This window comes from Pogona vitticeps, chromosome 3, assembly GCF_051106095.1.
Source record: "Pogona vitticeps strain Pit_001003342236 chromosome 3, PviZW2.1, whole genome shotgun sequence".
Taxonomy (NCBI): Eukaryota; Metazoa; Chordata; class Lepidosauria; order Squamata; family Agamidae; genus Pogona; species Pogona vitticeps.
In genome coordinates this window covers 69,012,141-69,035,535 of record NC_135785.1, presented here as the reverse complement: position 1 = coordinate 69,035,535, position 23,395 = coordinate 69,012,141, and the positions used below count along the sequence as shown (strand labels likewise).

Genomic DNA, 23,395 nt, shown 5'->3' with positions numbered 1-23,395 from the left:
AGGTCACATTGTATGTTTAATTATATTTTCTACTTCCGTCCTCCCTAAACATTTGCTAGAAATCAATAATGATTTCTCTTCTGCCCAGCCCTCTCAAGGAAAAGAAGAGGTGAAGAGAGTTTTGAGGGAATCCAAAGCAAGCTTTCATTCCTGTGGATCTGTTTATTTATTTAAAATAGTTACAGTATATAATCTGTCAGCTTTACCTAACAAGAGCCTTGAAAGGTAACTATCAGCATTAGTAAATGAAAATGAGTACATTATACATGTAAAATTAGGAAATATATGTAGGAAAAGAAGATACTGTAGTGACTTACAAAGCTTCTAGGACAATGATGGGCAAATCACATTGTGCTCTTTAAGGCGAAGGGGAGATATTTATTCATGTTCCCCTCCTCCTGCACTCCTGGACTGCCACACTTAAAAATAAATTACAATTAAAAATGCATTAGAGCAGTCATTCTCAAAAATATTTTTTGGCTATGGCACATAAACACAATATTAAAAAAAACTATAGGCTGAAACAGGATTATATAAGTTGCCTAATGAATCTTATAAGATGATGTGCAAAGAATTGTTTCAAGTTTGTGGCCCTCTTCAAATGTGCCAGGGTCTCTCAGGGGGACCACATTGCTCCCGTTGAAAATGGCTGAACTAGAGGGTGAAATAAGGCTTTTTTAAGCTTTAAAAAGGAAATGGAAGATTATTTTTAAAGAGTGGGGATAGGTATAACTCTCCATGGTCCAGGGTGGGCATTTGGAAGTTTGGAACTACCTTTGGAAGTTTCCTAACCCTGTTCAAGAATAACTGGTGAGGGGGAGAGACACATTTCCCTAATTGTAGATGAAGGTTTCCCTAGGCTTGCATTAAGCTCTGAGAAGTTGATTTTTTCTAGGCCTCCGAGTATTATTTGACTCCTGCTCTCATCAGCCCCATCATTATAGCCAATGGTCAGGGAGTATCTACAGAGCAATCAAACAACATCTGAAGAGCCACAGTTCCCTCAGCCTGCAGTAGATGTTGCTCTCCTGAAGGGTTGGTCTGTTCCAACTGCTGCTTTTCAAGGTTCTGTGGTGGATGCAGTGCAGACTAGCCCCTGCTTTAACTTCTTACAACCAGGACCAGATAGCACCAGATGTGTTGGTCACAGTATGTGGCATGGAATGTCCTCATCCTCACAGTTGGACAATTCATAGATCCTGGCTCCTGGGAAACAGAAGCTGGGGAAAAAACTGTTCCTCAGTTCAATGCCCCATGCCTTTATGCTTCCCCTTGACTCCAGTCCTCATGAATCCCTGCTAGCCTTGCTAGTGGTGAAGAATGATCAGAGTTGTAGTTCATCACCATCTTGTTCCCTGCCCATTTGTTAGGGACTGTCCTTTTGGTTAATGATGATAAAAAGAGTGGATTTCCAACCCCCCTTTTTTCCCCGCTTCAAATCCTCATAATTCAAAAATTATCAATATATTCATTTCTGAACATTTAATCAAGTCTTTCTTATTTTTAAAACATTGTATTGTAGCCCAGAATTGTTTGTACATCTGCTCACCTATTAACATTAATTGCCACATATTTACATTTTGTTGCACTTGGGCTTGAAAATGGATGCCATGTGCAAACCACAGCATGGACATTCCAGATTAATTCAAATCGGTTGGTCAAAGGCACTGAACCATGTTGCATAAAACAAGTTGTGGAATGAAATCATCAAAGGGTAAACAACAAATGAAGTACACACATAGATGTAAAAGCCAGCTGTGTTATGAAATAGACACACATGAACTTCAGAGAAAAACTACCTGAGGTCATTCGATTGATTCCTGTCTTTGAAAATGAAGGAAATAGTCAAAAATTCCTGAAGAAGTAGATTGCAGCCCACAAATTTAGGAACTTCAAGGTGGGCTGTAGTCTATGAAAGCTCATGCTGGAATAAATTTGCAAGAAGTAAAGGTTTCACAATACTGTTGGTTTGGTTTCATTCCTGTTGCTGCTGCAAGAGACAAATCTCACTACCTCTTTGAAAACTTGGATCCAGTCCACACATCTCTAAATCAATTGGAGGTATCCATGGTTTGCGACATCTGCTTGTGTCTTTAGGACTAAGAAGTACTGTACATGGAAAACAAGGGTGATTGGAGTTGTCCTATAGGAATTCCTGAGTGAAAGCAAACTTATACATTTCAACTATGCATGAATTACATTTCTCATAACATCATGTCATGCAGGCAGAGCCTACAGATTCCTCAGTTATTCTTTATGATTGTTTCTTTATAATCTGTGGATTGGGTCTAGGGATATTTGGGTTAGAGGTGTATTATTTGCTCTAGGCTGTTGCCAAAAATGTACACTTCTGGTGTGTAATACTTAATTTAACTTATCTTCTCTTTTTGGTGTCATTACACTAGACACTTGTCAATAAAAGTCAGAGTTATAAACTTTTTAAAAGCAGTGTTTCTTGTTACTCAGCACATTTTTTTGAAAATGAGTGCTGATCATACTTTTTAGTTCAAAACTGCCCCAAATGACTCCCAGTAATGTTGTGGAAGGAACAAGTATGTGACTCATCACTAGAGATGTGCATTGTCTTTAGAGCCAAGTTGAAAAAAGAACTTGAGGTATTTGTATCCATCTGGCAGTATCTGGGTTAAAACAGTAGCACTAGGAGGAAGAACCATAGGAGGAGATTGACAGCTGAACCACCAGTGAAACACCAGAGCTCAACTGAGCAGTTCAACTCATGAGAATATGGAAAGGGTCTATACAGCTCCATGCTATGACTTTCCTCTAGATCTGAATCAGTGCATAACTGTCTGAAATGTAGGTGCATTGGACATTAAGAGCCACCTGCATAGCATAGGCATCCTTCAGTCTCGAGAGACTATGGCATTGTGCTGTGCATGGAGGACTTGGAACAGTGTCTAGTGTGGCTGAGAAGGCCAATTCGGGAGTGACAATCCATTGCACACTGAAGACAAATACTATCTTTACCCCGTCTAGCTCCCTGATTTTGCTGCTTTCATGACTGCCTCTTTGCCTCGGCCTTCTGGGCAAGGGTCTCTTCAAATTGGGAGAGGCCATGATGCACCGCATGCCTCCAGGTAGAGCACTCAGATGTCAGGGTTTCCCATCTGTTGAGATCCATTTCCAAGGCCTTCAGATCCCGCTGGCAGATATCCTTATATCGCAGCTGAGGTCTCCCTCTGGGGCAATTTCCCAGCACTAATTCTCCATACAGGAGATCCTTTGGAATCCGACCATCAACCATTCTTACAACATGCCTGAGCCAATGTAGACATTGCTGTTTCAGTTAAGAACCACCTTGTTCCCAAAAATTACAGTGCTGTGCAGTGTGCGCCCTCCCTGATCACAATTGCCCATATGAACCTAAGAACAAATCAAGTCAGGCAATGTATGAAACAGTTTCCAGCAGGGTCATCTTTATCTGTCTAAGAAATATTTGGACACACAGCCTTACTTATTGCCCAATATTGGTAACACCCTGGGAGTGATAGTCCGAGGCTAGCATCCTGTTTCCAAAATAAAGAGCGGAAGGGAAGTTGTGTAAGCATCCCCATTTCAGAGATTTCCTTGCTGCGTGCCCCTTCTTGCACTGATTGGAATATGGATCGCACAAGTGATCATGCATAGGCGGACCTGCCAGTGTGGGGCATGGAATGGCTAGGCAACTTCCTTCTCACATTTAGGCAACAGGATACTAGTCCCCCCCCCAAAAAAAGAGAAACTTTTTCCAAACTCTCACTAAAGGGTACTTTCTACTCGCTACTCATCATTATCTTATTCTTCATCGTGTGTCTTCAAACTGAGCACTCCCAATGAGATCTAGGCTTCTCAGGGCAGCTGTGCTCAGTAGTCTGCTTGTGCAGACATATATGTCAGTGGTCAAGGCATTTGGAGTGATTCAGAGTCATCTGGTGTTACATCCCAGGAATCTCTGGCACCCGTGTTTTCAGGCTGACCACTAAAAGACACATATAACTTCATAATTACAGAGGAGAAGTTGTTCTTTCAATATGCCTATATTTATTTTCTTGTGAATGTAGCCATGATTATTATGTCTGTTACGCTATGTAATGATCACTGGTGTGTCACTCCAGTTGTGGTTTCCCCTCTTGCAAAGCCCTGGCATTTTTTGAGCTCTGTAAAAATTTCACCATTCGCTTCTCACTTTAAAAAAAATAAAGTTAAGAGTCAATTCTCACAACCATTGCAATACCTAGTTACTATCTGGAAAGTTCTGTTTGTTGGCTGCTAGTTCCAGGACACGTTGTTTGTAAGAATCACTGCTTATCACTGCAACGTTCAGCAAGTGTTGGGAAGTGTCGTTTCCTGAGGATATTTCACTGTGCCGGGGTGGGCCCTTGAGATTTTGCTGCCTGGGATGGAGGAGTATACTGTGCACCCCCAAGTCAAGGATCATTGTGAGCCATAGGCAGCCGGGCTACTGTGGCACATAAGGCCAAAGATGCACCCCAGATCTCACTTTCTTCAAGCTCTGGAAGAGAGAAAAAAATTAAAATACTGCCAATTTGCTTTTCATAACATTCAATCTGTCACTTATTTTTTTTCCATTTACAATGTTATTGCTAATAGATCACATTTTTTCCATTTCTTCCTCAAATGTCAGACACGCAAATCAGCCATACCTCTTCTAGCCAGGCCCTCTGCCAAATCATAGGGCCATTCCCTAATGCCTGAGTAGGGAACCTCAAAAGCCCTGTTGTGAACGTTGTAGATGCTAGGGATAGGAAATAATCATAATTTTTCCGTTGAAAGTTGACCACACACTTGACCAGAGTCCAGGTATTCTTTTGTCCAAAAGAAGCTCAGGAGAAGTCCTTTTTAAAGACCCTGCACAGCCTGTGGAAAGAAATTTTAGCAGGACAGGAAAAAAAAATAATCTTAGAACTGCAGAGCTGGAAAAGATCCTATGGATCAATGAGTCCAGCCCTCATCAAGAGGCACAGTGGGGAATTGAACTCACAAGCTGTGGGCACACCATAGGTAAACCAGAACTTTGGTTTTATCATACATTTATCTCTTTTTAAAACATTGGTTCTCTTGGACATTTATCTTCTTCTTATCAGTGTTTCTAGTGATACTGAGGAATGTCTTCCCATAGCTACTTACAGAAGGTTCTGGAAAAGGGATGCTATGTCCTTTATTTGATCATAGATGTATATTTCTGGAGGGTTTTTTTTAAGACTCACCCTGAGGCAAATCACAATAACATCCAGTGTACTTTTTGGAGTACGTCATAGTAAAAGTGTCCCCTTTAAGTTCTGAAAGATTTACCGGTAATTACTGGAGTACACACTGACTGATACAAATGCAATTGGCTGTCACATAGATGTTACTACATTTCTCCATATAGATATTTTAATGTCAATTCAGCACTGCTTTTACTGGGGGGGGGGATTTATGTGCAAAGACTTTGTGCTTATTGCTTAAAACAGCCATTTTGATGATTACTTTAATCTAACCCTTATCAGCGTTAAACCAGAAAGTTTACTTAAACTTTGTTAAACTTAACAAACACACGCCCACACGGTCATAGACATGGTGATACAGAGGCAGACAAATAAACATTTTTAAAGATTCCTGGGTGGTGGGTGAAAGCTGTTTCTGAGAAACAGATCTTCAGACAGTAAGAACCCCCACATGCACAGGAAGTGAGGAGTCAATCTAAACATTGTGTTTTCCATAAGAACCAGAAAAGGCACCAACTGTCATCAGAAAGAGGGCAGCATGCAGTTTAAGTGGTCAGTAGCATAAACCAAGCATTGTTTGCTGACTGAACCTCAGCTTTAGCCAGGAGATCTGGTTTCCCACATGTCCAACATACATCCTCTTGGGGGCTGATGTACTTCTAGAAATTATATCAATAAGGCTGCATTTCTGAGGAACTAGAATTGCAATGGGCTCATCCAGACAGGTGGAAAGAAGCACCTTATTTTAATTCTCTTTTGCTACTGTTAAGGGTAACTTGTGGAAATTACTACTTCCCAAATCCACACCAAATTTGTCTTTTATGCTCGGGTATTCCAGCACTTTGGTTCATATGCAGAGGAGCAGCAGCAACATTGCCTCAGGACACCATTGTCCAATCCCTGTGTGTGTCTCCCACTGATTTCTGCAATCTATTCACCACCTTTTCACCTGTCCTTCCTCCATTTCCCTTACTGCCCCAACACTAGAATTGGGAAATAAAGCAACACATCAATTTATTCTCAAAGGCTTTCACAGCCGGGATCTGATGGTTGCTGTGGGTTTTTCGGGCTCTTTGGCCATGTTGTTCTGAAGGTTGTTCTTTCTGACGTTTTGCCAGTCTCTGTGGCCGGCATCTTCAGAGTGTTGCTGCACCAGAGCATGGACAGAGTTCTTACTCCAGTCCTCTGAAGATGCTGGCCACAGAGACTGGCAAAATGTCAGGAAGAACAACCTTCAGAACATGGCCAAAGAGCCTGAAAAACCCACAACAACCAACACATCAATTCTTAAAGTACTTTTTAAATTTTGCAGAATGTATCTAGTGCACTAAAACAGCCAAGTGTGTGGTAAGAGCTTTTTGATCGAGAAGGTTTTAGTGTTAGTGCTCATCCACTAGCAAGTACTATCCCCATACACCAAAGACAATTTCAGGAGATCCTTTTTACAAGGTGCCCAAAGTGTTTCAAAGGGTTGCTGTCAGTGACAGCTAATTTCCAAAAGAAACTAGAAATGGAACAAGCTTCCAGTATCAAGGGTTGAGTTAAAATTATCTCCAATCACCTACAAAAGAAAACAAAATTCAGCAAGGTTTTTTTTACAAGAGGGTCTCCAAAGGTTTTGTGGATTTAATGGCAACTAATTTTCAATTGTGTTAGAAACAGTTAGAGCTTCTGAGTCTTTAGGGTGCCTCTTTTTTAATGCATTGTTTATCTAACAATTAGGTAATACCGTTCATTGAAATATTGAACATTTGGTTGATTCCAGAATCAGTCATACTTACAGCAGATTGATTGGAATCAGAAGTTCTAAATTGGTAATGCATAATTCTATTGATTTCAGTAGGTCTTCTTAAGCACACCAAAGTGTAAATCTGTCCCTTTGTTTTTATGATGATAGTGTTGCATGGTGGTTTACAAGATAGTAAAGAAGAGTTGGACCATAAAGAAAGCAGACCGCCGAAGAATTGATGCCTTTGAATTGTGGTGCTGGAGGAGGCTCTTGAGAATCCCCTGGACTGCAAGGAGAACAAACCTATCAGTTCTAAAGGAAATCAACCCTGAGTGCTCACTGGAAGGACAGATCCTGAAGCTGAGGCTCCAGTACTTTGGCCATCTAATGAGAAGAAAAGACTCCCTGGAAAAGACCCTGATGTTGGGAAAGTGTGATGGCAAGAGGAGAAGGGGACGACCGAGGATGAGATGGCTGGACAGTGTCTGCGAAGCAACCAACATGAACCTGACACAACTCCGGGAGGCAGTAGAAGACAGGAGGGCCTGGCGTGCTCTGGTCCATGGGGTCACGAAGAGTCGGACACGACTAAACGACTAAACACACACACAAAGAAGAGTTATGTACCCCAGGGGTGGGCTTAATATCTAAAATCCAATACAATGGAGACAGCACTGTTTACAGACAAAGACTTGTTTGCAGTTAAATGTGTTCAGCTTGGTTATAGTAGATTATGAGGATTGAGGTATTGTGGTGAAGGGTTAACAAATGGATTTGAGGAGGTGACATTGAGCCTAACAGTATCAGTGTGGTGTAAGAGGCAACTAGAGAATAAACTGCAGTTATTTCAGGGTAGAGGAAGCCTTCAGATGACTTGAGAATGGTAGACCTCAGAGGTGAAGTTCATGAACAGAGAAGACCATGGAAAGATAGAGTAACAAAGCAGTTACAGCTATAGAGGGGCTTGTTTTGTAGGGATGAGGAATTTGTGCCAAAAATGAGAATAGGGAGCCGGTATGTGGGTGTAAGGAGTTATAATAGAGGTGTATGATTTGGACAGCAATATTATGAATGGATATGTGGGTCTAAGTTGAAGACAAAGAAGGGACTATTGCAAAGAGAGTAACATTGCATTGACCAACTAGTTAGAAGAGAAGAGGTGGGGATAAAGAAAGGCATAGTGGTTCAGCCTTGGACTTACTGAATTTTGAGAAGAAATTTAAGCATCCCAAGAAGAAATATGAAATACATATTTACAGATGTAAAATGGGATAGCAGAATAATGGTTTGAGGTAGAGAGAGGTAGCAACGAATGTCATCAGTATAACATATGGTAGTTCTTGAAGTCATTGGATCTGGCAAGGTCATCTAGGGACAGTGCAGAGAGAAAGAACAACATGAGGACCAAGAATGTATCTCTTAAGGTATCCCAACTGGAAAGATTAAAGTAATGGAAACAGAACCAACTAAAAATATAATCATCAAGACCTAGAGAGTTAAGAAAGAAAGAATGAATGAAGAACTGTAGTGAAAACAGCAGAGTGGTCAATGAAGACAAGGAGAAAACAGAAGTACTTGGTCTTGAGAAGATGCTTGGTGATTTTTTGAGTGACTGTTCTTAGAGTGTACAAAACAGAAGCCAGACTGTGAGAGCGAGGGAGAAGTTAGAGAAAGTGGAGACATCCAGAGTAAATAGCACAGTTGATGTTCAGAGACAAAACTCATGATGAAGGAAATGTGCAGCTGGAAAGGGATGATGGGTCAAGATGGTGGATTTGTTTGTTTGTGAACATCAGAAACAATAGGATATTCTGATCCAGTATGCCAGTCAATCCTGCCTATCAAGATAGAATGATATTCTAGATTAGCATAGATTTGGGCCCACTGAGGTGTAACTAGCATCTCTCCTTTCCCCCTTCACAATGCTTTAAAATGTATGAATCATCCATTCCAGAAGCTCTTATCAATATGATGTACAATAAACCTGGGACAATTGAAATCAGATTAATTAATTATTGGTTTAATGGTTGTTCTGGGTTTTTCGGGCTCTTTGGCTGTTTTCTGAACATTGTTCTTGTCCTGCGAAGAATACCGGATACCTTGCAGTTGTGGCCAGGTATATATTGGAAGCACAAAACGAAGCATCCACACCAGAATCAAAGAACATGAGAGACACTGCAGACTAAAACAACCGGAAAAATCTGCAGTAGCTGAACATGCCCTGAAACAAACTGGACATGAAATTCTATTTCAAAATACTGAAATACTGGACAACACCAGCAATCATTATGTCAGACTGCACAGGGAAGCCATTGAAATCCACAAGCACCAGCACAGTTTCAACAAAAAGGAGGAAAATATGAAGCTCAACAAAACTTGGCTCTCAGCTCTCAAAAATACAACGTGCAAAAGGTCAACGAACTCTACCCAGCCACAAGGACCGGGGATCACTACACACAAAAGACCAGCTAATGACACCCATCAACCACAGGAACAGATAATCTCTTCTCCTTAGCACAACAATACACCCACAACAATACACACTAATCACCCATCTACAGAAAAAGACAAAAGCCTATCTCACAGCCATAAATACTGCACTCCCAAACCAACTACACCAGAGCACAGGTTGCTGTCCTCTGAAGATGCCGGCCACAGGGACTGGTGAAATGTTAGGAAGAACAACCTTCAGAACACCGCCAAAGAGCCCAAAAAACTCAGAACAACCATTAGATCCCGGTCGTGAAAGCCTTCACCAATAAATTACTGGTTTCATTGCCCAAAAAACTGATTTTAAAAGTGATGTTTCCTATTGCCTTTCAAAACTAATTTTCAAAGCATACAGCACACTACATTGAAATAAGCCAAATTATGTGAAGAAGTGAGTTTCAGAAAATTGATACCCTTCTCTGTCTCCTGTAATCTGCTCACAAAGCATCAGGTTAGGTGCTCTCCTTTTAAGCCTTTTAAACTGACTAATCTACTGAACTAGTAAACTGGTGGCCATCTATACTAATTTGTCAAGTGAAGAAAATGGTCATTTCTCCCCACTGGAATTTCAAAAAGGCAGAAATCAGTTTGTAAGATCTTCACCACCACTTGGAAGGAGAATATGAACAGGCAGCCTAACCGAGTGGTTATATGCCCACTCTAGTGAGAATGTTCACCCAGCATTTTTCCTTATGCTGTGATAGGTTTCACATATGGTGGTTCTTGGGGGGGGGGTCTTCCACTGCAAAGCTCTTTCAATATAATTCCACTCACAAGACTGGAGTATCCTTTGTAGAGCTGCCACATCAATTGCTTTTAAGGTAAACAGATGCTCTTCAAACAGCATTGAAGGGAAGGTTGGTCTCTAGGTATAAAACCTCACCAATCACACTGAACTGAAAGGCCTCCTGCCCTCCCTCACATCTCAAGCATTTTTCTGACTCCAGCACTAGGAAGATTAAGGCAGGCCTTTGGAAGACCATGGCCCTTCTTGTTGTGCCAGAGACTCCGGCAGATCAAAGAAGCCATCACTTCAAATAGCTTGTGCCTTATCAAACGCTTATCCTAGAACTATTAACCTCTCAATCATTTATTAACAAACTTGGTCTCTCCCCCCCCCCCAAACCTCCCCTCCTGCTTGGTCAGAGAAAGCAGTTGACACAGTTTAAACAGTTTACAGGAAAAAAAAGACCTAGATTCCTGACCTTCCCAGGCTCATCCAGTTCCCATCTGCTAAAGAAGATTCATTACACAAACTCAGTTTGACTAAAAACACTTTAAAAAAAAAAGAATAAGAAAAGCAGCCATTAAGTGAAGCTTTGAAAAATTAGGGTTTTTTTTAAACTACAACTTCCAGACTCTCATAAAAATGTAGCTGGTCATAGTCACTGCCACCACCGAAAAATAGTCATAAAATGTAACTTTTCTAAGATGATGATGTAGGAACTTTTCCAAGTGATGGGATAGTTATTGGTTATAAGTTTCTAGCATACTTTAGAGAAAATAGTTTGAGAAAAGAGGTACATCAATCAAGAAGACAAACAGTCTCATGGCTAGGACACTAGGTAAGGCTAATTCATAAAACACGATAAGATCAACAGCCTTCAGCAAAATCTGTAAGTGCATTACAGCTGGTCATGCTACTTTTGTCAATGTTTTCCCTTTTAATTCAGGGGAATGAAATCAGTCTGGTAAAACAGATCAGGCAATAATTACTTCAAGCTATCTTATCCATAATATCTTTATTATTGTGCTGTTAAAGCTATTATGTAGGTGCACAGTGATAGCAGATTTTACTGTTTACCTGAATGTTCACTATAAGCAGCTGTCTCTGGAAAGGACATTTAAACAAGCAAACACTGCTTTGTATTTGGATAGGTATGTAAATTCACCTATACTGGCTAGATTAGCCTTTCCTGAGAACCGCCACCCAGACGGCAACTCCTCTAACATTCCTGATCACAGGCTTTGTTAGCTGGGGCTTATGGGTTTTGAAGGGCACCCATTGAGGGAAGGCTGTGCTAGGCTGTGGTTTGAGAGTACAACCCTACAGTGCCTAATAAACCATTCTAAGGGCCATCAAACTTTTTATATCTCAATTTGTACAAGAGGAAGTCCATAGAGGGAGAAAGAAGTTTGTCCTTAGAAGCCACTATACTGTACAACAGTGGGAATACCCACCGCTGTTGCTATTCTACTGCCCCAACTCCCCAAATAAGGTGTTTCAAGGATGTTCTGAGGTAGATCCATAGTATCTAAAGCTCTCCTATTCTTCCTGAAATGCTTCTGGATTCGAGAGAAAATTCAGAGCTTCAAAATGTTACTTTTCTAGGCTATAACTGCCAGCCATTATGGTCACAGATATAGGAACTGGGAGGAGGGAGCCAGTATCAGGAGTTTGATGAAACCGAGTGCTATGGCACTATCTATTCTGTGCTCTTCAGCTTCCCTAAACTGTATGAATGCAGCTCACTTGAAGTGCTCAAATGGTTGCTTGTTGGGCTATGATCTATGAGGGATCGAGAGGTGAAAATTGTCTGGTGAAGGGAATTCCTCAATGTGGGAATAAGACAAGGGAAACTAGAGAAGGGCTGTTATTCCTGCCAGGATGTTCCCCAGCAAATCTGGCCTATCAAGCATTACTGAGAGGGTAATATCTCAGTCCGGTTGTTTATCATGTGGCAGGGATGGGCCAAAGAAACTGGTTGTTCTGTATAATGATGCTGAGCTCTTTATCCATGCAGTGTTCTTTCTGTTCCTGAGCACTACCCAAGTGTATTACATCTTTCCTTGGTTTAGAATCAGAGACCACCACAATGTCAGACTGAAGATGGTTGCTCAGACTAGGGCTCCACTTAATTAATAATTGTGTGCCATCAAGTCAATTTCAACTTATGCCAATTCTTCCTAGGGTTTCTAGGTACAGTATGAAGTACTCAGAAGTGGTTTACTAGTCCATTCTGGTGGTGCTCCAGGACTATGTAGTTTGCTCAAGGCTACACAGGCTGGCTCCTCCCAGCCCTTGACTCTGGACCAAGGAATCCAACTCACTGAGCTATCCAGTCAGCTCCTCCTGCATCCCCTGTGTTGTGGGCATTGGGGCTAAAAAGTTCAGAGGCAGTCAAATGCCCCATGAGACATCTACCTACTATTTGCTGCAGCAGTAGAATGGTTTAGAAGTATTCAATGTTAATATCCATATGCCCTTGGCTCCTAGTCATTTTTTCTGTTGCTCTTGTGTTTCATCCCCTCTCTTTGCCATGAAAGAGATGGAAGTGGGGCATACCTCTCCCTCTGGTTAAAAGTTCTACCTACAGCTTTCTGACTTTATATCCTTTGAGATGTGGTTGGTGAGGGTAACGTGCTGTCACAATGTTGTATGAACTGTGTGTTATATGAATGCCATGACATAAAGGGTATGCTAGGAATGAGAGGAGAGGCAAAATTCTCACACTATCATTTGCTACCTGCATGTTGCTGCACGTTGTTTTTCTGTCCCTGATAAATGGGCTATACTGGAGAATCATACTTGACCTGTGCCAAGTATTTCTCCACCATCTGCTAATTTTCCAACTGGCATTTTTATGCTCCCCTCCTGGCCTAAATAGGCATAAGATATTATAGTATGATCATCTGCATTACAGCAGTGTTTCTGCTTCCCTGTAGAGATGTCATTATAGGATAGTATAATATAGCATATATTATGTGTGGATATATTTTTAATGCACAATGAAAAATAGATCTTTAATAACATTAACAAAGTGCCAGTCTCACTGGCCAATCCCATCTGCAGTAGCTCTTCATGTGCATCTGCAATGGGTCTGGAGCCATCTTGCTTAACTGTATAATTTATATCTCCATATGCAACAAGCTGCAAAGACTGACGTATCATGTTCTATAACTTCACTGACATTCTAGCTTTTAGTTGACGGTCAGGTGTCTTTTCCATTAGAAACCCTAATTTTTCATGGCCATATAACTTGATGTTTTGAATTACACGGGGCTTAGAGTCTTTATTCCCCAGAGCATGACATTTTAAGAACTAAACTACTTCCTATCAGGAGGACCTTTCAGAAAGAAGCTGTGGCATAGGAAGTTTGTTTTCAAAAGCTTGTTTAAAATAATATGCTGGTTTCATCAGTTTTATTAACTTGCAGCCTACATAATGGATCTATGCAGGAAAAGTAAAGAAAGAATGCAGTACAGATTTGGTTTACTATTAAGAACCATGGATTATGTTCAGATGTGGCTTTGGACTAGGAGAAAAGTCTTCAAGACATGGCATTGAATTTTCACTTACTTCTCCTAGCCACTGTGGCCCCTAAGACACCACTGAAAATCTGCCTCTGAAAACTGGAAGACCCACCAGCACACCAGGATGCAGCAGGTAACATGGCTTTATAGAAATAGGTTCCAGCTTGTAAGAGAATAAACACTTTCTGCTAGCATAGAACCACCATTTGATAACAATCTCATGTGCTTAGCTGTTTTTGTACTTTCATGTTAGAGTCGGAAGAGGTTTTAACATTAAGCAATTGAAGACATGATCTACTGTAAAATCCTGTCACTTTAATTCCCAATGCAGGAGAACTTCATGGTGGATTTTGCTCTCGCTGTGCCTCATAACAAAAACATTGCCTACATTTAATTAGCTCCCAGTGTGGGTGGTTGACTTTATGGTCTGGGTGAGGTCAGAATGCTGGAGTAGGTGCTTCACAATATGAAGCTCTAGCTCACATACAGAAGGCAATAGGGCCATCTGGATGTACAAGGTAGGAAGTTGGTGCAAGCCAAAGAATAGATCTCTGGTTCCTAAAATGGGAAGTTGCACCCAGAACAGAGGGAGAAGCTTGAAGTAGATAATGAGGATTCGGGTGGTGTGTGTTGAGGATCCTGGAGGCTCGTAATGTGTGCCAGGTTTGCTGAAGAAGAATCTCAAGGACCTTCAGAGTTCTCCAAGGGGATAAGATTGTTTTAAAGAGAAATTAGACTAATTAACATTTGTATAGTGCAGGCAGAAAGCACAAAAAAGATAGTGATGTTGGGCATAATAGAGTAAAAATAAAGAGAAGAAAAAGGAGCCTTCCAGAGGTTCTGGCTTTTTGATTGACGGGGTGTTATCTGGTTAAGCAGGGCAAAACCCATGTTTTCAAAAAGTCATGCAGAGAGGTTCTTAGAAACAAAGCAACCATGATTATGTCCATTCTGCTGATTTGTCTTGAAATAAGTGTTCCGGAATTGAGTGACATTTCCACCAAGTTCTGGCTTGTCGCATTTGTAGGCTCATCCAGGTGCGTAGCTCAGACTGAGGAGTGGCCTTCCTGCACAACCGGAACTACTCACTCCAAGTTTCCATACCTGTTTTAATTTTTCTTTGAATGCCTTTCCTTCTACTTCATACACATGTTCCTTTCAAACTGTAGCTGGACCGTAAGATCTCACCCAGTATTGAGCTTCCTGAAATCAGCTTCCCTCAAGCCTAAAGTGCATGGAACATTATTCTCAGCTTTCCCTTTTCTCTGTACAACAAATCTCAAGAGAACACATTCACTTTTATTCAAAGTTCCTCTTTTGCCACCTCATTGACAATTCTTATCTGTTCATTAAGACCAGATCTAGGAGAGCTGATCTCCTTGCGGCCTCTTCTGCCTTCTAGGAGATGAAGATGTCAGCAAGAGAAGTGATGAATTTGTTGGACCTTACCTTCTTGGTGAAGTTGGATTTCCAACAGATGTTGGGATAGTTGAATTATCCCCATATTACAGTATCTTTCCTCTTGGAATTTTTGGCAATCTGATCTAGAAGGGCATCATCCAAATCTTCAGTCTCTCTAGGAGCTCTGTAGCAGACCTGCACAATGACATCACTATTATTTCTCTCTCCTTTGATTTTTACTCAGATACTTTATCATCTATGTTCTAACTTATGAATCACCTCACAGCTGTACACATCCTCTACATGCAATACTCCTCCACTGTTCCAATTTAATCAGCATCTTAGAACTGCAGAGCTAGAAAGGACCAAGTCTGTTCCTTTTGAATAAATTACCCTCATCAGTCATTATATTGTAGTCTGACATACTACAGTTTTGGTTATGGTAAATAGCTGCTATAGCTTTCTTGATCATGTAGCCTTGGCAGAACAAAGGGTTGTTTTAGGCAAGGTACTAAAACAACTCCCCCAAACGCAAACCACACAATACATGAGCTTCTCTGTTAACATGAGTCTTTGAGTTATTAGCCAAAATCCTGTTCCACCTACACAACAGGAATGACACCAGCAACAGCAACATATCCTTTTCAATTTCAGGGTACATGTGACTTCATCTCATTGAGTGAAAGCCGTGTGAACTGCAACATTGTAATAGGAAGTCTTCAATCAACTGCAGTCTGCTGCTGACAATGACATCATTCCCATTGCCCAGGTGGAGATCCACAACAGGATTTTGGTCACTATAGACTGGAGAGTCATGGTTTCTTTATGGTCACTGCAGTTATCCCATACTAACAGATATCTGCTACAAATAACAGAAGAAGATGTAGTTATTTTAGGTGCCATCTTACGTTCATGTTTTGGACTTTGCATAAGGGGAACATCCAACACTGTTCTTGAAAGTATAAACATCCCTATGTATTTTGAGGCAACTGTTTAACCTTTAAAATGTATTCACTGTTACTCATATTTATTAAGCAAAATAGATGCTATCCACCTCCCTAAGAAACTTGAAATTTAGGAAACACAAAACATGACAACAAGGATGGAAAAGACAATATAGTAGTGTTATAATAGTGTTGGGATATATGAGTGACAGATGGAAACAAAAATACTCTTCCTGTCTGAATGTCAACTGTGCCCAAGTTATGGTTATGGTAAATGGTTATTTATATCCATTTCTACTTAAACATACGATGATATTGTCTGTGCAGAATTTGCAAGAACTTTGGATTTTTGGGGTGAAGCTTAATTCTCCCTTCTCCTCCTCTTCCTCTCCCTCCTCCTCCTCTCCTTCTCCACCACTACTCCAAGCAATTGTTGTGCATGTTTCAAACAAAGGAAATGTCATGGCCAACTTTCCAATGAGTAATTAACTGATGTCCTAAATTCCTTAATGGCCAACATTGTGGACTTGATTTTGCAAGACTGATAAGAACAGTCTGCATGCCAAGGCTGTGTGGGCCATAAATATGGCACAGAAGGAGTGAGAGAAAGAGAGGCAAAGAGAGTTACACTTTATTTACATTCATCTGTACTGCCTGCAGTCATGATGACCTTAGAGCACACGATATTCTGCAAGGTACCTGCCCACTTATAAACAACACCTGGAGAACAGAGGATCCCAGCAGCTGCCTTGGCTCCTTTATTACTTTATTATCCTCTGTAACAGAGAAAACATGATTGCTGAGTCCAATCTGCAGGCTTCGGTGGATTTGTGCAGATGGCTGGCAGTTACATATACATTTTACGGCTTTCACTCGAACACAAGAACAAATATAATAACAAGCAGTTGCTCTTCTTAGTAACTGCAGCTCTCGGTGGCAAGACATGTTCCGCATTTCTTTTAGTATTGGCATGCTCAATATGGAGGTAGGGTGGGCGTAAAAGAACAGGAGTAATTATATTTTCTAGTAAGATATAGCTGTGCTTCTTAGGAAAAAAAAAATTAAAACCTACACCAACTTGTTTATTTTGCTATCGCCAGGTAAGGAAACATAACCTTCCATATTAGAATTACAGAACCAAAGAAATGAAGAGCTGAAAGGGACCCCAAGGGTCATCAGTCCCAACTCATGGCAGAAGAAAGAAATCCACAGGTGGCTCTCTAACATCTGTTTAAATACCCCCAATGAAAGAGAATCCACTGCCCTCTGAGGCAATCCACTCTATTGTCATAAAGCACTTACTCTTACAAAATTCTTCCTAACATTTGAGCGAAACCTCTTTCTTATTATTTGAATCCATTACCTCTGGCCCTTTCCCTCTGGAGTTAAGCTATATATTGAGGGGAGCAACCTCAGTGGGCTTGGTATCAATTCCCCACTGTGCCCCCTGGAAGTACTGCCAGCATGTGTGGCCATGGGCAAGGTACATAGTCCCAAGGTGCCTCCAGAAGATGGAGAAAGCTTTGCCATAAGTCAGAATTGACTTGATGGCCCATGATTATTATTATTATTCATGATCAAAAACACCAAGAAATGGTCCAATATTGCTCAACAATATTACCAGTGGGAAAAAGAACACCAGGTTTTGCATAGCAAAAGGCATCCTGGATGCTGACAATACCAAAAGCAGCAGTCAAGATGGTTTACAGGATACTCTCTTGTGCTCACTACTATTCACAAAGAAACATCAAGCAAGGGAAAATCCCAGAAGTTGACTCCTTTTTACATCAGTAAACCACTTCCCATCCAAACATAAAGCAATTTTCATGGCCTTTTTTTTTTTTTGACACATATGAATGGTCCAGTTTCAAAGTTATAATTTTTTTTGTTTGGGCTGCCTCTATTCTTAGAATTGCCTTGTATAATGATAATTTGCTTTACTACAGAATAATATAGTTGCACTGTTGTGCCGCTATAATACAGTATGTGCTGATATTCATGAGCTGCCGGCATACAAAAGTTGGAGGGAAGGAGCAAATTTGATCTACGTAGGTATCAGAAGTAGGAAAGTGACTCATATACCAGTCTGTGTAATTATGTTCACTGTGGCAGCAAATTGCCACTATTTAGCAAGTTGCTGCTTTCATTCCTTGTTGCAAATCAAGTAATGTGACTGGCATGTGACAAGGCATTGATTAGTCACATTTCAGTCCCATGATTTATGCAGTTAGAATTTTGTGAAGGCAACAATCTGTGGCAAATACATGAGTCAGGAAACCTAACAAATGATTGTACACTTCATTGTCATCAGATGGTCGATAAAGGAATCCAATAGGCAATATAATTGGAAGCAGAAGATCAGGAAGCACTGTTTTCTTTGCAAAAACAAGAACAGTTGGAGACAGTGGTATTGCACATAAAGTGTTAATGTAAAAAATTAGAATGAAGCTGGGGAAAAACACTAAAACTAAAATGTAGTGCTAAAATGTAATTTAATATGCTTGGTGAATTTAAGGACTGTTTTAAAGCATGAATTTTAGCTGCTATGCAATAGTTAATAGAATATCAGTTCAGCAGTGCAAATGGAGGTTGTTCATGGATTGTGTTGGAGGGCACCTTATCTCAAAATTTCAGGAGATGCCACCTATGAGTACTATCCCGTTGCATATCTCCACCAGTGCAATTGGAGCAATATCACAAGAGGTGGCAGATTGCCACTAGTTAAGAGTTCTTCCTTCAATTTCAGGTTAAATCAAAACAGAAATCAAAACAGGAACTTTCTAACTAGTAGCAATCTGCAGCAGTTGCTGATGTCACTCCCATTGTGCTGGCATAGCTACACAGCAGTACTTTGACCTATGCATGCAATCAATTAAAGAATTTCACAAGAATGGTATTTTCCATTAAATGCTTCAAGAAACTAAAATATTGCAGCAGCTGAAGCAGAACCATGTAGTTCTGAATGATTAGCCATTGTAAATAATTTAGTTGCTTTCCTGTAAATGTTTTTCGCACAGCATTTTCCCGCTGCTTTGGGACCATGCTCTAATTTCCCTCATGAGATTTCTTCAGGTTTTCAGTACCATCACAAATTGTGTGATATTGATAGCTGTGGTCATCTATTTTTTGGATGTAGTTTTTAAAAATGTAATGCTTTTGTTATAAATACAATAGAAACTACCTTGAAGTCAATTCTTTTTTAAAATGCAAAAATGTGACTTAAATACTTAAAACTAGTAAGTAAGTTAAGTATATGTATATATGTCAGGAGGATGTTAGTACCAGGCCAAATGAGTATGTTGAGGAACATATCTGTACCACTAAACACTCCAGAGTAACACATATGGTCTTTTTTCATATTATTTATAGCTTTAAGACTCCACAACATTACGACATCTTGTACTTTAGAAGGTGACCATTTATTTGAAACCTGGGTTGTTCATAAACTTCCAAGACCCCAAACAATGGACTCTGGGGGTTTGTTCATTAAAAAAGAAAAGGCACTGACACCGTTGGTCACTTTGTTCTAAAAAGTTTTACGCTACTACAAGAGCACGGATTCCATGCATGATTTGCAAAGAAAAACGGCCAATTGTTGAACTCAGATGCCAGTCGAGGGTAAGGTTAAGGCAATGAGACCTCAGTATGGGAGAAAGTCTCTTTTTGCCTATTAAAATGACTTAGTGCATTGTCAACAGTGGAAGTGATGCTATTTCTAGTTGAGTCCCAAGAGCCTTCATATGACTGCCTTTAGTTTGAAAATCGTGGAAGAATGAGGGCCGTTTCAGATTCACCTTATTCATCTTAGTGGTTAATGAAATGAAAACAAAATGTCATAAACGTATACATCTTTAAAACAAAAAGAATGCAGTCAATTTTTACACTTTTTACACCTGTACACCTATGCATGCATGCATGTGTACACTTGTGTGTGCATACATACATAAAGAAATTGGATGTAAGATCATGGTTACGGTAGATATTCTTCTATGTTGTTCACACCAAATCGCCCTTTTAGTGACAAGTAGCACAGTGACCAGCCATTTTACCCATTTGGAGAAAAGTGGGAGAAGAGAATGTGATTTCACTGGAATAATAACTTCTTCGAGGAGCATATTTCTTCTCAATAAATATCTGCATCCCATCCCAAAACATCACCTTTTGGCAAGAAAATGCAGCGCAGATTTCATTAAATCCATTGATGATACCAGAAAGATTGAAGAGTTTCTTCTTAGTTTAAAACAAAAAATGTGCTTCTTACATATCCCCCTTGTTCTTGGCTATTGGTATAAAACACAAATCTTAACAGGAAACTGTAGTATTTTGCTGTAATCCTATCCCTACCTAAGTCCATCTAATGTTGGGCCTACTTTTCATCTACAACAGAAGACACAAGAGCTGAAATCCTGTTGCTTAGTGTATTAAATTGCATCTAGAGCAAGCCCATTGAATCATAGGGGATTCAGTGAGTCAACTCTATAATTTTCACTGATTCAGTCAGGCCTACTCTGTGATGTACTACACTAAGCAACAGGATTTCAGCCAATGACATAACAAATTGCCTTGCATCAGTCTATCTGGGTCAATATTGACCATGTTAACTAGCAGCAGTTCTTCAGAGTTTCGGTTGAGGTCTTCTCCAGTCTTAATTGGAGAGACATGAATACAACTTGAGATCTTCTGCAGGCAATGCCAATTATCTACCACAGAGCCCTTTTCAAAGCTCTCTGAATTGAGCCTATTGATGGAGAACATGAGAACAGAAAGGACAGTTCCAGAACTTTACATTTGGATAGCAAACTGAGCAGATTAACAAATCAATGTCTTTCTTACTACGGTTCAATGTGTTGAATTTCCATGTAAATTATAGTAATTGATAGAGCTCACAACTGTTGAAATCCTGTTGTGTAACTCTGCAGTCATAAGGCTGATGACATCATCAACATGGTTGTCAATTTTTAGTTTAAAGTTTCCAATCTCCTCCCCTCCCCTTAAGATTCCAAGGCTTCCTGGGGATCCTTTTAAATTTTGGGTAGCCTCAGGACAGGGTGCACTCTTTAATATAGGAACATCGTCACCACTGGTCCTAAAAGGGATCATGAGGAAGCCTCAGAACCTGAGAGTGGGGGACAGATAATTTTAAATTGAAGATTTAACATCCACAGCTGATGATTTGATCAGCCTTTTGACTGCACAGCAAGTGTTATAATTAATGTTATTCTAACGGCCACTGGAAAATTACATGAAAATAGTAACTAGTTCCCTCAAGTGGCCAGTTATGTTCATTAGATATTGAAAATACTGTGAAAACATATTATAAATGAGAGCTTTGCTTACTATTTCTCCCCTAGTTGCCTTGAACTACAACCGCTCCTATACATATTTTGCTGATTTCCCACATCCTGAAGGATGACTTCTAAAATTCAACTCTTGCAACCATCCCTATCTCTATCTTGGTCATTTATGAGAAATCAAAGCTGGACTTAAAAATTAGCATTCATTCCTTGGCAAATTCCTTCACCCAAGTTACCTTAGCTCCACATGCATTATAATGCAGTTCTGTGAAGTGTCTGCCTAAATTCTTCCTGCACAAGACAGCAACAATGATCTTGAAATGGCAAAGCAGAGCAAAGCAAAGCAACGTGTGCTGCCCCAAAGCACTTAAAAGAGTCTCTGGGAGCTTTATAATTTAATGATTCAGGCTAAACGTGCCCCCCCCCCATGAGCTGGGTACTCAATTTGCCAACCTTGGAAGGCTGGAAGGTTGAGTCAACCTTGAGCTGGCTACTTGAGCCCATCAGGATAAAACTCAGGTTGCAAGCAGAGTCTTGACTGCAGTTTAGCTGCTGCACGATGAAGGTCCTCAAAATTCTATCAGGCAATTCTAAAAACGGGGGGCAACCCTAGCAAAAATTTATGAGAACCATTCAAACATGTAAAAAAAAAACAGACATGATGGTTGCTTTGTGTTGGGTGGGAAGTGGTTAATAGATGAAAAAAGGACTCGGCTTCTGGGATCTTTCCTTGCTTGGTGCCACTTTGTGAATAGTAGTAAGCTCAAGAGGGTATCCTGTAGACCAGCAGTCCCCAACCATTTTGGAACCGCAGACCAGTTGGTGGGCAGGGGCACCCCCACACTTGTGGGTGGGTATGTTGCACTTGCGGGAGCATGTCGCACTTGCACGAATGCGTGTGAGCGCGACATGCCCACCCACGATCGTAACACGCCCACCGTGTGTGCATGCAGGGGGGCGGAGATCTGTCTCTGCGGTCCAGTCCTGGGAAGCCCACGGACCGGCACCAGGCCAAAGACTGGTTGTTGGGGCCCACTGCTGTAGACCATTTTGACTACTGTCATTGGTGTTGTCATCATTCAAGCTGCCCTTTGCTATGTAAAGCTTGTCATCCTTTTGCCTGCTGGCAGCACAAGAATAATATTGTGCAGCAATATTGGGCCTTTTCCTGGCATTTTAAATCATGGGTATAGGAGTGCAATATCCCACATTCATAAACCGAACTTTTTTGAGGAATTGGATTGGTATGTGATCAGTTTCCTCTTCACGTAATGGCTTCTCAAGCATCTCTAGTAGGAGCACCGATTTCAGTTCAATGACAGTTAGGTTTGTAGGCTTTCCATGAAGTCAGTACTGCAGCTATAAATGTGCTCATGACCAGGGGTTCAATGTGAGGTAGCCGGCTCAAGGTTGACTCAGCCTTCTAGCCTTCCAAGGTCAGTAAAAGCTCGCTTGGGGGGGTGGTGGTAATGTGTAGCCTGTGTAATTAACTTATAAACCACCCAGAGAGTGCTTGAGGTGCTATGGGGCAATATAAAAGCAGCATGCTTTTGCTTTTTGACAATCTTTGCATTATTCAGTCTAATTACATGTACTATGTATCACCTGTTACAGCTGCATTGTTTCTTCTGAACTTGTTTCCAGTGTGAAAACACTTTGTAGTTGTCTGACTGAATATGTCCTATTCTTATCCATTTTGATTCAGTTATCCCAAGTATTATGTTTTTTTCCATTTCTTGAAACTTTAATCCCTGGGAAGTAATATTGAGTAAATGTATCAACTTGAGAGCAAAGATGGGATATAAACAGAAAACAGAAGTTCATCATCATAGGCATCCTTCAGTCTCGAGAGACTATGGTATCATGCTCTGCATGGAGGACTTGGAACAGTGTCTAGTGTGGCTGAAAAGGCCAATTCGAGAGTAACAATCTCTTCCACAGTGAGGACAAATACAATCTGTACCTTGTCTAGCTCCCTAATTTTGCTGCTTTCGTGACTGCCTCTTTGCCTTGGCCTGCTGGGCAAGGGTCTCTTTAAATTGGGAGAGGCTGTGA

General features: G+C 40.6%; 1 long non-coding RNA gene across 1 annotated transcript; it reads right to left on the bottom strand.

Annotated features, from left to right (window-relative positions):
• Positions 1 to 4,040: 4,040 nt before the first annotated feature.
• On the bottom strand, positions 4,041 to 22,012 carry LOC140705955 (uncharacterized). The gene is made up of 2 exons (XR_013543915.1): positions 15,151 to 22,012; positions 4,041 to 4,513 (listed from the first exon to the last, which is right to left on the bottom strand). It is a non-coding gene; the product is annotated as an uncharacterized LOC140705955 (long non-coding RNA).
• Between the last annotated feature and the right edge of the window lie 1,383 nt (positions 22,013 to 23,395).